Source organism: Cibotium barometz, chromosome 1 (assembly GCF_041138505.1).
Source record: "Cibotium barometz isolate CiBa-2024 chromosome 1, ASM4113850v1, whole genome shotgun sequence".
Lineage (NCBI taxonomy): Eukaryota > Viridiplantae > Streptophyta > Polypodiopsida > Cyatheales > Cibotiaceae > Cibotium > Cibotium barometz.
Genome location: NC_141046.1, coordinates 22,391,516 through 22,405,779, shown reverse-complemented (window position 1 = coordinate 22,405,779; position 14,264 = coordinate 22,391,516).

Below are 14,264 nucleotides of genomic sequence, written 5' to 3'. Positions count from 1 at the left end.
ATTATTGAGATCCAATGGGGTATTGGGCTATTGGAAAGAGCCTAAGCAACTTAGGGCCCACCACTTAACTTTCTTTAGCTTATGAGGTTATGGTACAAAAACCGAATACTTTTTGGGACCTATACAAAAAGGTTTCCTTTTTGTAGAAGCCTTGAGCTTCTAGCATCTTGATGGAGAGCCAACAGGTCTCAAGTTTTGTGTAAAACTCTACTCTTCTTAATGTGCTCTCTTGGTAGATTTCTACTCATGGGTAGGCTTCTAGCTAAATAGTGGCTCCCAGGTATTTGGTTGGGCATCATACATTCCTTAGCTAGCTAGGATGATACCCTTGGTATCCACTCTTGTTTAGTGAGCTCCCTAAAGGATTTTTGAAGTCAAGGTTGAGGCTTGGGAGGTGGTCTCCATCTCTTATGGGGCAAGGTTTTGGATCTCCATAAAGTCTAGAAGGGGATGGGCGAGAGGAGTGTTGGATTTTAGGTCATGTATTTGGAAGGATGAGGCTTGGGATACTGAAAGGTCCTTGGTGTCCTTGTCCACCAAGGGTATGATGGTAGTGAGGAAGCTTGGGTGTTGTGATTCTTATTATCCCTTACCTCTAAGGTGATGGCATGTATTTGGAAGGATGAGGCTTGGGATGCTGAAAGGTTTGGGGGTGTCCTTGTCCACAAGGGTATGACGGTGAGGAATCTTGACTGTAGTAGCGACTCTTATTATTACTTACACCATCAGTTCCATCCCCTTCTAAGGATGATGCTCTATTTTTTTGTACATAAAAGGGTCACAAACTTGCAAGATGCAGGTTTAGTTCCAATGTAGAACTCTACTTCAAAACAATTGATGTGGTAATGGATTAGAGTTGTTTAACCACTATGAGCTAGGTGTATGCATGCCAAGGTGGACTACAAAGTAATGTCTGCGACCATGCTAATAAGGTGTATGCATGCCAAGGTGGACTACAAAGTAATGTCCGCGACCATGCTAATAAGGTGCTTGTAATGTACTCAATTCTCATTTCAAAAATGGTCTTTTTCTCCCCACCCCAATTCCAAAGAAAGAAAAGAAGCCACTCCTCATGTAACTACTTGACCCCACCATTCAATTGCTCATACCGACGTAGTTTGCCTTTGTTCCTCACTCTATCTCTCTCTCTCTCTCTCTCTCTATGTGTGTGTGTGTGCTATATACAATGTAGGATCTATGGTTGCTATGTGTGCACTTAGTCTTTCTCTTTGTGTGGATGTGTGGGTGGGTGTGTCACCTACCCTATGCAAACTACTTTCCTTGCACAATACTAAAGGTTTCCCATCTGTGCGTACTTAGTATTTCTCACTCTATGTGTGGGTGGGGGTGGTTGTGCCACTTGCTCTCTCTGTGCAAGCCGCTTCCCTTGCATAGTACTCAAGGTTTCCATCTCTAGAATGAAAAAATGCCACTCTATAAAAAGATCATTTCCAACATCATCAAGGACTATGAGGCTATAGGAAAATGGGAACAATAAAGCATGAACACGTTGAAAAGGAAGCCAAAGCACGAACAAGGTGTAGAGGTTACGAATGTGACCAAACAAGATGCAATGTATGTAGTGACACAAAAGAGTATTTTAACCAAAAAATATTGGGAATGGACATAACTAGGGAGGAAATACTCAATTATTTCCTCCATCATCAACTTTGAAGGATTTGCAGAAGTTTGAAGGGATTTGCTAGACACTCCTCAAAGGGAAGATAAATGGGAACAATAAAGCATGAACACGTTGAAAAGGAAGCCAAAGCACGAACAAGGTGTAGAGGTTACGGATGTGACCAAACAAGATGCAATGTATGTATTTTGGGCAAGATACAACAGGTATCATTCCTAAAAGATGAATCAATCAAGGTTGTCTAAACATTATAGCTCATACATAGTGTTCTATATGGTCCTATGGGGTACATAGTGATGTATGGGAACACATAGTGATGTATGTGATCCTATGGGAACACCATTGATCAGGGAATATCTCTACTTTGTGGCTTTTAGTAATGAATACTCCATGCATACGTGGGTGTATCTATTAAACGCAAAGTTGTAGGTTTTTACATGCTTCAAGTTTTAAAAAAGAACACTCGTCTATGATTGTGGCACATCTACAAGTTTTAAAAAAGAACACTAGTCTATGATTGTGGCACATCTACAAGCCTTTTGAGAGATCTCAAATGTGTGTGAAGTTTATATGATGGGAAAGCAACATCAGCATAGCAAAGGCTCCTCTAGAGCTTGTACATGTAGATATTTATGGTAAAATGCCAACCACTACATTGGGTGGTTCTTCCTACTTCTTGATTTGGTGACTGTAAAAGGAAGATATGGGTGTATTTTCTTTGGGATAAGGTTGAAACCTTTGGAAATATAGCATAGCTTGGTACAAAATGAGACAAGAAAGAGGATGAAGAAGTTCTGAACAGATCTAGAAAAAGAATTCATATCAAGTGAGTTTCTCATACTTCGCAACAAAATGGTTTTGATAGTTTCTCAAAATGGCGTTGTAGAGTGCAAGACTCGCACAATTGTGGAGATGGCACACAGAGTATGCTCAAAAGGCAAAGAGTTACATAATTATTTTTGGGTCGAGGCACACTCCTGTGAATATTCTTAACAGGAGTTACACAAAGGCAATGACACCTCAAGAAGCTTATTGAGGTAAGATACCATCAGGTGCATATTTCATGACATTTGGCTGTGACTCTTTTGTGCATGTTTCCCAGTCATCTCCAGAACCAAGTGGGATTACAAGAGAAAAAAGTGTATCTTCTTAGGGGTACATTATGGAGTCAAAGGCTTACCAAGAATATATAACCCAAAGGCAAAGAAGATGTGGTGTTTGAGGAACAACCTCATTGGGGGGGAGGACAAGGCTCCATCCACACTATTCTTTAAAACGAAGAAGTAGCCCAAACAGAAACAACCACCTCATCGGAGGTGGAGGACAAGGCTCTGTCCACCCTATTCTTTAATGAAGAAGTGACAGTAGTACCAATTCCACAAGATGTGGATTCATCAGATGATAAATAAGAGAAGCCTACAATAACATAGACATGAAAGGTGATAGTACCAAGTCCACAAGAGGTGGATTCATCAGATGATGAAGAGAAGCCTATAATATCAAAGGTGTGACATGTGATAGTACCAATTCCACAAGAGGTGAATTCATCATAGATGATGAAGAAGGGAAGCCTATAACACCACAAAAGGGCTCATATCCTAAATGGGCAAAGTAGCCTTTAGATGAGAAATCTCCATTGACAATCATAGAAGAGCCAGCAAATGTTCGTTCATAGATCCAAGAGAAGAGAGGAGAAAAAGAGGGGAGCAGAAGAGGACCTCCACTCACATTGTCATTATGGCCTTGATAGTTAAGATAATGAAAGTATAAGATCCATGCAGCTTAGAGGAAGCATTAGCAGGGGACCATGGAGTCAGAGTATGACTCAATTTTGAGAAACCACACTTGGGATCTTGTGGATCATCCTACAAAGTTTTGGCACCAAGTAGGTTTGGAAGGCCAAGTACAAGTCTCTACATCGGATAAGTACCGTGGAAGCATTAGCAGCAGCACCAGGGGGGACCATGGAGTCAGAGTAAGACTCAATTTTGAGAAACCACACTTATGATCTTATGGATCATCAAGTAGGTTTAGTAAAATGTTGACCATTATCAACATCAAGTAGCTCAGTCGACAATTATCCGTATAGTACTAGCCTTGGCTGTAAATGAGACGTGGCCTTGAATGCTCATGAGAAGTGGCAAGTATTGTAAAAGGATGTGAAAACAAAATTTCTTACAAGATAAGATACTTGGTGTCAACATCAAGTAGCTCAGTCGACCATTATCCGTATAGTACTAGCCTTGGCTGTAAATGAGACGTGGCCTTGAATGCTCATGAGAAGTGGCAAGTATTGTAAAAGGATGTGAAAACAAAATTTTTTAATGACTATATCAAGGAAGAGTTTATGTGTAACAGCCACTTGGGTTTATGTTGTGTAACAACTACTTGGGTTTGAGATACCCGGTTCAGAAAATAAAGCATGCAGACTTTGAAAAGCATTATACGAACTAAAACAAGCCCCTCGGGAATGGTACTAGCGGATAGATGCTTTCTTTATAAGTATTTGTCTTTCTAAAAGATCGGTATATGTGGATTTATATATTTTCTCTACACACTCTACCCAAGGCATGAGAACAACCTCATTATGATGGGTAGCCATCAAGAGAAGATTGAGTAGACACAAAAGATGTTGAGTTCAAAGTTTGATATGCCATATCTTGGCTTATGCCTTCATGTTTGGTGATTGAGGTCTGGCAAGAGTTAGATGGAATCTTCATTTCTCAATAAAAGCATGTATGAGAAATTTTGAAGGCATTTGGCATGGTTGAGTGCAAGTCACTGCCGGTTACAAGGAGGTTAATGCAAAGCTTTTTCTAGAAGTTTCTCTACTTGTCAATATGAAGGAGTATCTAAAGTTGGTGGGGTGAGTTTGGTCTTTTTGTGTAATTCATGGCTTCACATTAGCTTTGCAGTTGGTGTCCTTATCAAGTTCTCAAATACGCCAATACAAAACCACTAGAAGGCAGGGATGTGGGTTGAGTACATTAAAGGTACCATTGGGTTTGGCACCACTTACAAATTGGATAATTACTTGACTAGATTTTGTGACTCAGATTGGATAGGAGATTGTGGTAGCAAAAAAACTATTTCTAGTTACTATTTTCTTACTGGGTCTGGAATTACATCATGGATCAGCAAAAGAAGCAGCCTATAGTGGCACTTTCTTCTAAGTACAAGACATTATGATTTACTTCATGTGAAGCAGTCTAGTTGAGAAGGATCTTAGGATACCTGCTCGAAAGGGAGTGGTAGTGTTGTTGTGCAACAATCAAAGTTGCACAGCAATTGCTGAACCCGATGTTTCATGCTCACACGAGATACATTATCATTATGTGAGTGAGCTTATCCTAGATAGAGAGGTGGAGATTATCTACTACCCAACAAAAGAGAATTGTGCATACATTTTCACAAATGCTCTAGAGAGAGATTTTTTAGGTCACCATCTTTGTCGACTTAGCATTGGATCGAAGAGATAGTTCAGGACATTTACGAAGAACATTAGAGATGCATTTTGCATGAAAATTGATAAGAACCCAATTTTTCATGCTCGCACAAAGAACATTGAGATACATTATCATTATGTGCATGAGCTTATCATGGATAGAGAGGTGGACCTTGTGCCCCTGATAATAGATAATTATGTAGAAATTTTCACAAATGCTCTAGGGAGAGATTTTTTGCCATGCCATCTTTGTCGACTCAGCATTGGATCAAAGAAGTAGTTCAAGAAATTGAGGGGGGACATTGAAAATGTATTTGTTTAATGCTCCACCCTCGTGAAACGGATGTGCTCTATTTTGTAAGGCCCCTTTTACGAGATGAGGAGTAGTTGTTGTGGTGAGCACCTGAACACCTCTGGCAATTCTGAGTTTAGACACTATAAATGTGGCCAGATGGTTAGGAGACATCTTATAAAGACTTGGCACCCTACTAAGTAGGATGCATGCTTTGTGCAAGCTATGTGACCACATTAGTGAATGCTAGATAACAAATCAAAGACACACTATTCTTGGTTATGGGGCCCATTTGTTGAGGGTCCAGATAGTCTCAGATGGCCATGGGAGCTTTGTCAAGTCCCTAAATTTTTTGGTTAAACTCTAATATGGTATGAGTCGGGGATGATATAGTTGGGTGGTCATTTTGGACCAAACCATGGGTTGGTCGATGTGGCTATGACCTACATCCATGCCGACCCTGGGGTACTATATATATACTAGTTTGGTAGCCTTAGTTTATCATTAAATTCATCGTGTTCAAGCACACTTGTAAGCTAGACACTCTGCTCCTGGGGACCATCAGTTTGTAAGCAATAATATTGTTTACTCCTCACTTCTTTCTGCAATTCAATGCTTTGTATTGTGTTGATCCCTGCTTTTGTTATTGTGTAATCTTATAAAATTTTCATGAATTTTATCTTATCTTTCCAAATAAAATTCAATTATCTAATAGCCATTCTAAGGTCCTATCCTAAGTTGAAATAATAAGCATTTTAATACACACACAAAAAGATTTCTAGGATGAATTAGAACTTACTAATGCTTCTCTCTCTATAATTGTACGGGTTAATTTAAGATTAACTCTCTAATTGATTTCCTAGGGTTAGTCAATTTATCCTAGCGTATCCATGATTTGGATTAATTTGGGTCTAGAAGAATACTCATAAATTTACATGATAACCTAAGGTCACAAGCCTTCATTTTGCTAAGGTCTATCTAAATATTTTGGACCTTTGGGCTCTTTGTTTTGGGTTATGTGTAGATATTCAATTTAATCCAAAAATTAACAAGATATCCTAACTTTACTAAGTTTGATTTATCCTTTGGAAAAAAAGATCCTAGATTGTATAATTGAGCCCTTCAAAACGTATAAAAATTTAAACTAAGGTGGTTTTAACCTCTGTCTAGGGTGCTATGCATTAAATTTATATAATTTACTTTAAAAAATGATTAAAAACATTCACTTTTATAAAAATAAGTAAGATATGAAATTTTATTATTTGTACATGCTATACATTGATAGTCTACCTTGGGGGTTAATGAAGATGCTAATTTGGATAATGTTGATGCTCCCTTCTCTTTAAAAAAATGCACCTACTTTTGAGCTCCCAATTATGCAACTAAAAAGTCCAAGGTATAGAATTTATGTGATTTAAAGTATTATGTAGGCACCCAATGCAATAGGCTTATACAAATCCTAGTCTAGACACTGAAATTGATGCAAAATGTACTCTCCAGCATGGTAGAAAAACTTGTGTATTTGCAATGAAATAGGGGGTCCTTTTTTATACTTAAAAATGATGACTGGGGACTACCAATACACTCCCACATGACTTACTCATGTAGCCCATCTAAAATCTATCTAACCTTAATATTCATGCAACCGCTCATTTTTCATGCAATTAACCATTTTTACATGCATCTAGACCTTTCATGAAGTTAACTCCCTCTCATGCACGGCTTAAGTTTTCTATTAGTTCTAAATCTTCTCTCATTCTCTTATATTTAATTTACATCTTAAAAATTAAACCTTAGGCTTTATACATTACCTATTCAACCTTAGTCTAGATAATATGTAATCTCCTATTTACAAGTACTAAGGCACATGCTTTATTTCAATTTGCAAGGCGATTAATTTTTAAACTTTTTTTTATTTAGTCCATTTATTTTAAAATATTTTCTAATGAAAATTTTCTTTTTCTAACCCTAATGTGTGATATTGGGGGTGGGGGGGGGTGTGGTGGGAGGGGGCAGGTGGGAGGTGGGGGGTGCACATGTGCACCCCCCACTAAATTGGTGCACACACGAAAGTGCACATATGCATATGGGAAAGCCCCACTAAATTAGTGCACACACCAGCTTTAGCCAAATGACTGAAATTATTTATCTAAATTTATTTTCTTAGGCCAAATGCTCATTGCATACATTTAAGGAATCATGATGCTCATCCACCCCAAATAATAGCTCAATTGCCTACACCAAGGTAACCTTTGGATAAGCTAGTGCACACACTAGCTTAGCCAAATGACTTAAATTATTTATGTGGTTTTATTTTCTTAGGCTAGATGCTCATTGCATACATTTAAGGAATCATGATGTTCATTGCCCAAAATAATAGCTCAATTGCTTGCACCAATGTAACCTTTAGCTTATAAATAAAATGGAGAGACGTCAACTTCTACAATCCTGCTAGAAGCCTTTGCATGATTAGTGTACAACCTGGATGTATAGAGTGACCCTATTAAAAAGTTTTAACTCATTGTCAAGCTCGATAATAGACAAAGGCAAGGTAGATGTTCAGTTAAGAAATATGAATTTCAGTTTCTAAAACAGGCCAAAGGAGTTAAGAAAGATGACAAGGGTGAAACCATGGTCCAATTTCAGAATGGTTTGGAAAAAGGAACCATACAAATAGGGTCAACACAATTCAGTGAAAGAGAATTTGTTATAATGTAGGAAATGATGATGGATCCTAACAAAAAGGATCGACAGGCTAATGACGAACTTGTAACTCTTTGAGGAGTTATAAAACACTTTCAAGAAGCTTGGATTTGCCATGATCTTAAGCAAACTTGTGTTCCTATTTTCCTCAAAAACTTCTTCCTTGATTCAACCATGTAGTTTTTCATGCCAGTTATAGCATTTGACGAAAAAAAAGCCAAAAGCTTATTTTAGAAATCGAGGATTCCTTGTTTCTCTCCTCTCCTTGTGCCTTGGTTGTCCATGGTTAATATGTAATAGATAAGGCTTATATGGACACCCTCAAGGAAAAAGAAATGGAGCCCACAAGGACCATTATAGAGAGAAGATAGTAGAAGCCAAGTCTCCAAGCCATGGCCCATAATAAAATATGAGTTAAAGACAACAACCACCTTGTTGTAAGCTCAAAGTTTGCATCCACCCAAGACCAAGAGCTCGAGGCCCACAAGACATAAATGTAAAAGTTGCAAAAGCTAAAAGTTTACATCCACCCAAGAGAAAGAGCTCGAGGTCCACATGACACAAGTATGAAAGTTGCAAAATCAACTAAAACACACAAAAATACCATAGCAAAGTCGAGTAAATCATGAAAAGGAGCTTTCACTTGAAAGAAGAGGCCACCTCTAGCATATGCCAGTTAAGCTTACACACAAGTGAAAGAAGCACTGGCTTCCTATGAGGAGAAGAGCTCTCTAGATATGGAAGCACAAGAGGCCATGCTAAGATAGCATGTCAGTAATCTCCAAAAGGAAAGAGAAATACTAAACAAAAGACATGCTCATGCCATAAGGAACTTATGGGACAAGATGGCAAATGCTCATGCTAAAAAGGAACAGATGCTAAACATCCATCATGATGCACATCGTGCATATGCAATTAAGGCTCAAAATGAGCTAGCCCAAGCAAAAGAATAAATGTAGGCATCCACAGAGCATGCCTATAGTTAGCAAATAAGAGAGATGCAAAATTACAGGCAGCTCAAGAGAGGTAACTATAACACAGTTACTCAGCTACTTGAGAGATAAGTATAGCATAGTTGGCTACTCGAGAGATAATTATAACACAATTTCTTTAGTCTAGAAAATACATGATTATACAGTTATAACCCACCAACAAGAGAATGTACAAGGTCATTAATAAAGTTTCCACACTTGCTACATTGCCGATAACTCCTAGGTCTCCTCCATAGACTCTATCCCTTTTATTTAACATTGTTGAGGTTCTAATCATAGGGAATATAGCGTTTATAAGGCAAAATACAGAGAGATATACTGACCCCAGCGTTAGAATGTCTATATTCCATGCAAATCTATATCGCTTTAATACTACTACTATATATTCTTACCCATTTCATCTAGTAGTACTTAACTCTAGATTTTGGTGTAGAGTACTTCAAGACTCCACTATATTGGATGACACAACACAAGGGTGGTTAGAGTATACAACACGCATATATATCTTAAACTTTAGGAAATCTCTCTTTTACACCCCCTCCCCCCCAAATGGCATTCTTAGTAGTCAATGGGCACTTGCCCAAGTGGATCGACTCATCATGACCCACCATAACCAAGAGGATCAACTCATCACAAAAGTGGATCAACTCATCATGACCCATCCTATGGGTTCGAGCCCTGACACTATATGGTTGTGTGTGAGCTGTGTAGCCTATAGTGTTGTATGTGTGGCTTCTAGCTCAGTTGTATCTCCTCAAAATGGGATTTCGATTCTTAAGTTACACCAATATATTAACAATCATCTAATGATATATGGGATTAATTGATTAATTAATGGTTTTACCTTATCTAATTAGAGTGAGTGGGCTTCCCTAGAATCATTTTTTGAATCCAAAAAGCAACACGAACACAACCTAGGGAGGATGAGGAGGGAGATTCAGATGATATGCGACCCTAAGAAAATAAATTACTACCTTCTAACCCCAACTCCCCGCTCACCAAGCAATGCCATTAAAACCAAACAATGCCAATAAAACTCATACAACCAACACTTATTTCTCTCCACATGATGGTTTTCCCACTAACCCACTAGACCCCAAAGAAAAGTAGGTTGAGGAACCTCTCAATGTTGCAAGTTCTACACAAGTTGCTCTGCATGATGTGCACAATGGAAAGAAGTCATGTAAGTTCTACCGTTAGAAGACTACGATACTATGAGAAACCCACTACTCAAGCTAAAACTCAAGATCAAGGCATTGCTGGAGATCACATCTTTTAATATGATACCAAGGATTTATTGATAGGCTTATGCAAGCTCGTGAAAGATGCCATTAATGACATACCCAATCATAGTGCCAATGCTAGATGTTATAGAGTTGATGCCATGGTAGGTTAAGGCACTCTATGGGCGTGGTCAAATACACAAGGTTATCCAACCCATAACAACAATATTTGTTAGAAATCCACTTGGTAATATATATAGCTACTTATAGTTTCAAAAGATGTAAGAGGATGCATCTAGTGCATTAAGGGGAGGCTAGGTTAGATTGAATCAAATGATGTCAACAACCCCCCAATGCAAAACTTTGGAATATAGCTAGAATGGGATGCTTACGCATAGCAGGTCAGTAGCCATATTCAACACTATCCAAGAGCAAAAGCAACCAATGCGATGAGCATGGAAAACAATACCCAATCTAGTAGTAATAGTAGTCGCAAAGCATATTCATGAGGCTGATCATGGTGCTAATCCCTAACCAAAGGAACATTTTGAGACCCCAAAATTCTTAAGTTCAATATGAATCGAGGTCCTAGTGAAGTGGTCATGCTGCATTTCTACCATTTGGAGGAAGAGCCATCGTGTATCATCTATGGAGGAGGAAATGTTGGTGATGGAGATTATCACGGAGGAGGAGGAGCTTCCCGTCCTAGTCTTGCAACCTTCCACTCTTGTTGCAGGGCATAAGTATAAAGTCTGGTCGTTGATGATGATGCAGCCACCGTAGAGAGGAGTATGATGTTTCACGGCTGGCCTCTCAATGGATCCCAACCTTAACTACTAGGCTCCTCTCATTGTAGATGCTCTATTGAAGGATCTAACGATGGGCAAATATTCCATCCTCTGCGGGTCACAACAACAAAGCATGAAGAGCACCTTTGTTATGGCTGCCATAAATAGGTTATGGAAGGAGTCACAACAGCACTCTCTGTACTTACCTTTTGGCATGAATGATGCTGATGAAAGCTAGAATTAGCAGAGGCTTTGGGCCTTATTGTGTGACCACCTTCACCTTGCACCACTTTCACCTTGCAGGCCAATGATGTGCAGATGATCTCCGTCTTCTTGAAGGAGAGCTTGCTTACCCCCATTGCGATCATCATCAATGAAGCAGATTCTCTGATTGATTTGCCTCAAATATAATCATAGGCTTGATGTTCTTGTTCATGCTTGTTCTCTCTCTCTCTCTCTCTCTCTCTCTCTCTCTCTCTCTCTCTCTCTCTCTATGCCAACTCTCCGCCATACTTTATGTATGTTTTTTTTATAACTTGACTCCTCACACAAACGAGCATGAAAATCCTATAACTTGATGAATGACATTTAACTCGAATTCAAATGTGGTAATGAATTTGGAATTATCTACCTTGCGATGTACTCTAAGATCTCTGTTGAAGTCCATCGATTCCTCACAGGCTTGATATTCATTCTCATTCGAGCTCTATAAGTTGTTCATATAAACTTGAGAAAGACACACATACAAAGAGGACATGTTGCAGAAATGGTATGGGTTGCCGTGTCCATCTTCATTCAAGCGCTTTAAGATGTTTATACATGAATGGAAGGACACAAATTCTTTCAAATCATTCTCATTCGAGCTCTATAAGTTGTTCATATATAAACTTGAGAAAGACACACATACAAAGAGGACGTGTTGCAGAAATGGTATGGGTTGACGTGTCCATCTTCATTCAAGTGCTTCAAGATGTTTATACATGAATAGAAGGACACACATTCTTTCAAATCACGTCGACAACGCATAGGTGCAAGCAACCAAGAGGTTAAGGCTACCCAAGCATTCTAGTTGTGTGTATATATAATGGTAAACTTGGAGGTCAGGCTTTTAGGTCATGACAAGATTTTGAAGATGGTATATGGGTAGGGGAGATATTAACCCCATTTTGGGTTAACTAGATGGTCTCTGCCATACATGAAAGTAGAAATAAGTGTCATGAAAAGGCGCTCTAATATTTATGAGAAAATTGTGCATGACCAAGCTCAAATAGTTAGCTTATGAGTTTTGGCCATCTAAGTGTGAATAAAGGCTAGTTGTAAGCATTTTCTCATAATCCCCCTTTGTGCTAATTGAGTTCTCTTGTTATCTATTTGCTTTTTGCTCTTGTTTGTGTGTGTGTGTGTGTGTGTGTCACACACACACACACACACACAAACAAGAGCTCTTGTTATCTATTTCCTCTTTGCTCTTGTATGTGTGTGTGTAAGTGTGTGTGTGTGTGTGTGACACACACACACACACACACACACACACACACACACACACACACACACACACACACACACACAGAGTAGAAGCTAATGAATTCTTAGCACATATTCCTATCTATCCTTTGCTCTTGTTTGTGCACACACACACACACACACACACACACACACACACACACACTTACACACACATAGAGTAGAAGCTAATTAATTCTTAGCACATGTTCCTATCTATCCTTTGTGTGAGAGCGAGTTCTTGCAAGAGGTGAAGCAGCTTCCTTAGTGACAACTTGGATGGGAGAGCTCAAAGGAGAGGAGCTAGCAACCACTAGGCAAGCTTGGATGGCTTTAAGAGACCTCGGCTCTTGGAGGCAAGGTAACTTCCCCACAATAAAGGCACTCTAATATTTATGAGAAAGTTGTCCATGACCAAGCTCAAATAGTTACCTTATGAGTTTTGGCCATCTAAGTATGAATAAAGGCTAGTTGTGAGCATTATGAGAAATTTGTCCCCCTTTTGTCATGAAAAGGCACTCTAATATTTATGAGAAAGTTGTCCATGACCAAGCACAAATAGTTAGCTTATGAGTTTTGGCCATCTAAGTGTGAATAAAGGCTAGTTGTAAGCATTTTCTCATAATCCCCCTTTGTGCTAATTGAGTTCTCTTGTTATCTAATTCCTCTTTGCTCTTGTTTTTGTGTGTGTAGTGTGTGTGTGTGTGTGTGTCACACACACACACACACACACACACACACACACACATAGAGTAGAAGCTAATTAATTCTTAGCACATGTTTCTATCTATCCTTTCTATGAGAGCGAGTCCTTGCAAGAGGTGAAGCAGCTTCCTTGGTGACAACTTGGATGGGAGAGCTCAAAGGAGAGGAGCTAGCAACCACTATGCAAGCTTGGATGGCTTTAAGAGACCTCGGCTTGGAGGCAAGGTAACTTCCCCACAATAGTCTTGCTTTTCTGTGAATGAGAGTTTTGACGAGAGCCGGAACAATGGGGCATAACATATATAGCCATGATACAATTAGGAGGAAAAATAGTATGGACACTCTATGCTAACTATTATTATCAAACAATCTTGGAACCATACACAATATAGGAGGAGGAGGAGATATGGAGACTCTATGCTAACTCTTATTATCTAATAATATTTGAACCATAGAACAATAGGAACCTCGTCTATATCTTCTTTTATTTCTTTGAAGGATTTATCCACATTCAATAAAAATGAAACATCTAATTTTCATAAATGAAATACTAGCTTCTTGCTCTATGGCGCCAATATGCTTGATTTGTATCCTTGCAATCTAGCACTTTTTCCCCATTTTTGTGAGCTTTGATCTCCTCTAGATTTTTTCGAACTCCTCCTTAGTTTGAATTTTCTTCTTAAACTACATACCCTCTTTGAAGAAAATTGTGAAGGCTATTTTTTAGAGGTATAAATTACTCATGTCGCCGATAACTTATAAACTCTTTTTGTCTTTGATTTTCTACACATTTTTGCAAGGACTTGGTTTTCTCAAGTTCAAATAAAGCAATGTGCTCCTTAGAAAAAAATTTAATCTCTTGGTTTTCTCTTGTTCTACACATTTTACAAGGACTTGGTTTTCTCTATTGTTGATACCGAATTTCTCATTTTTAGTTTATGCAATAGAGTAATTCCTCTAAAGTTATAGCTACA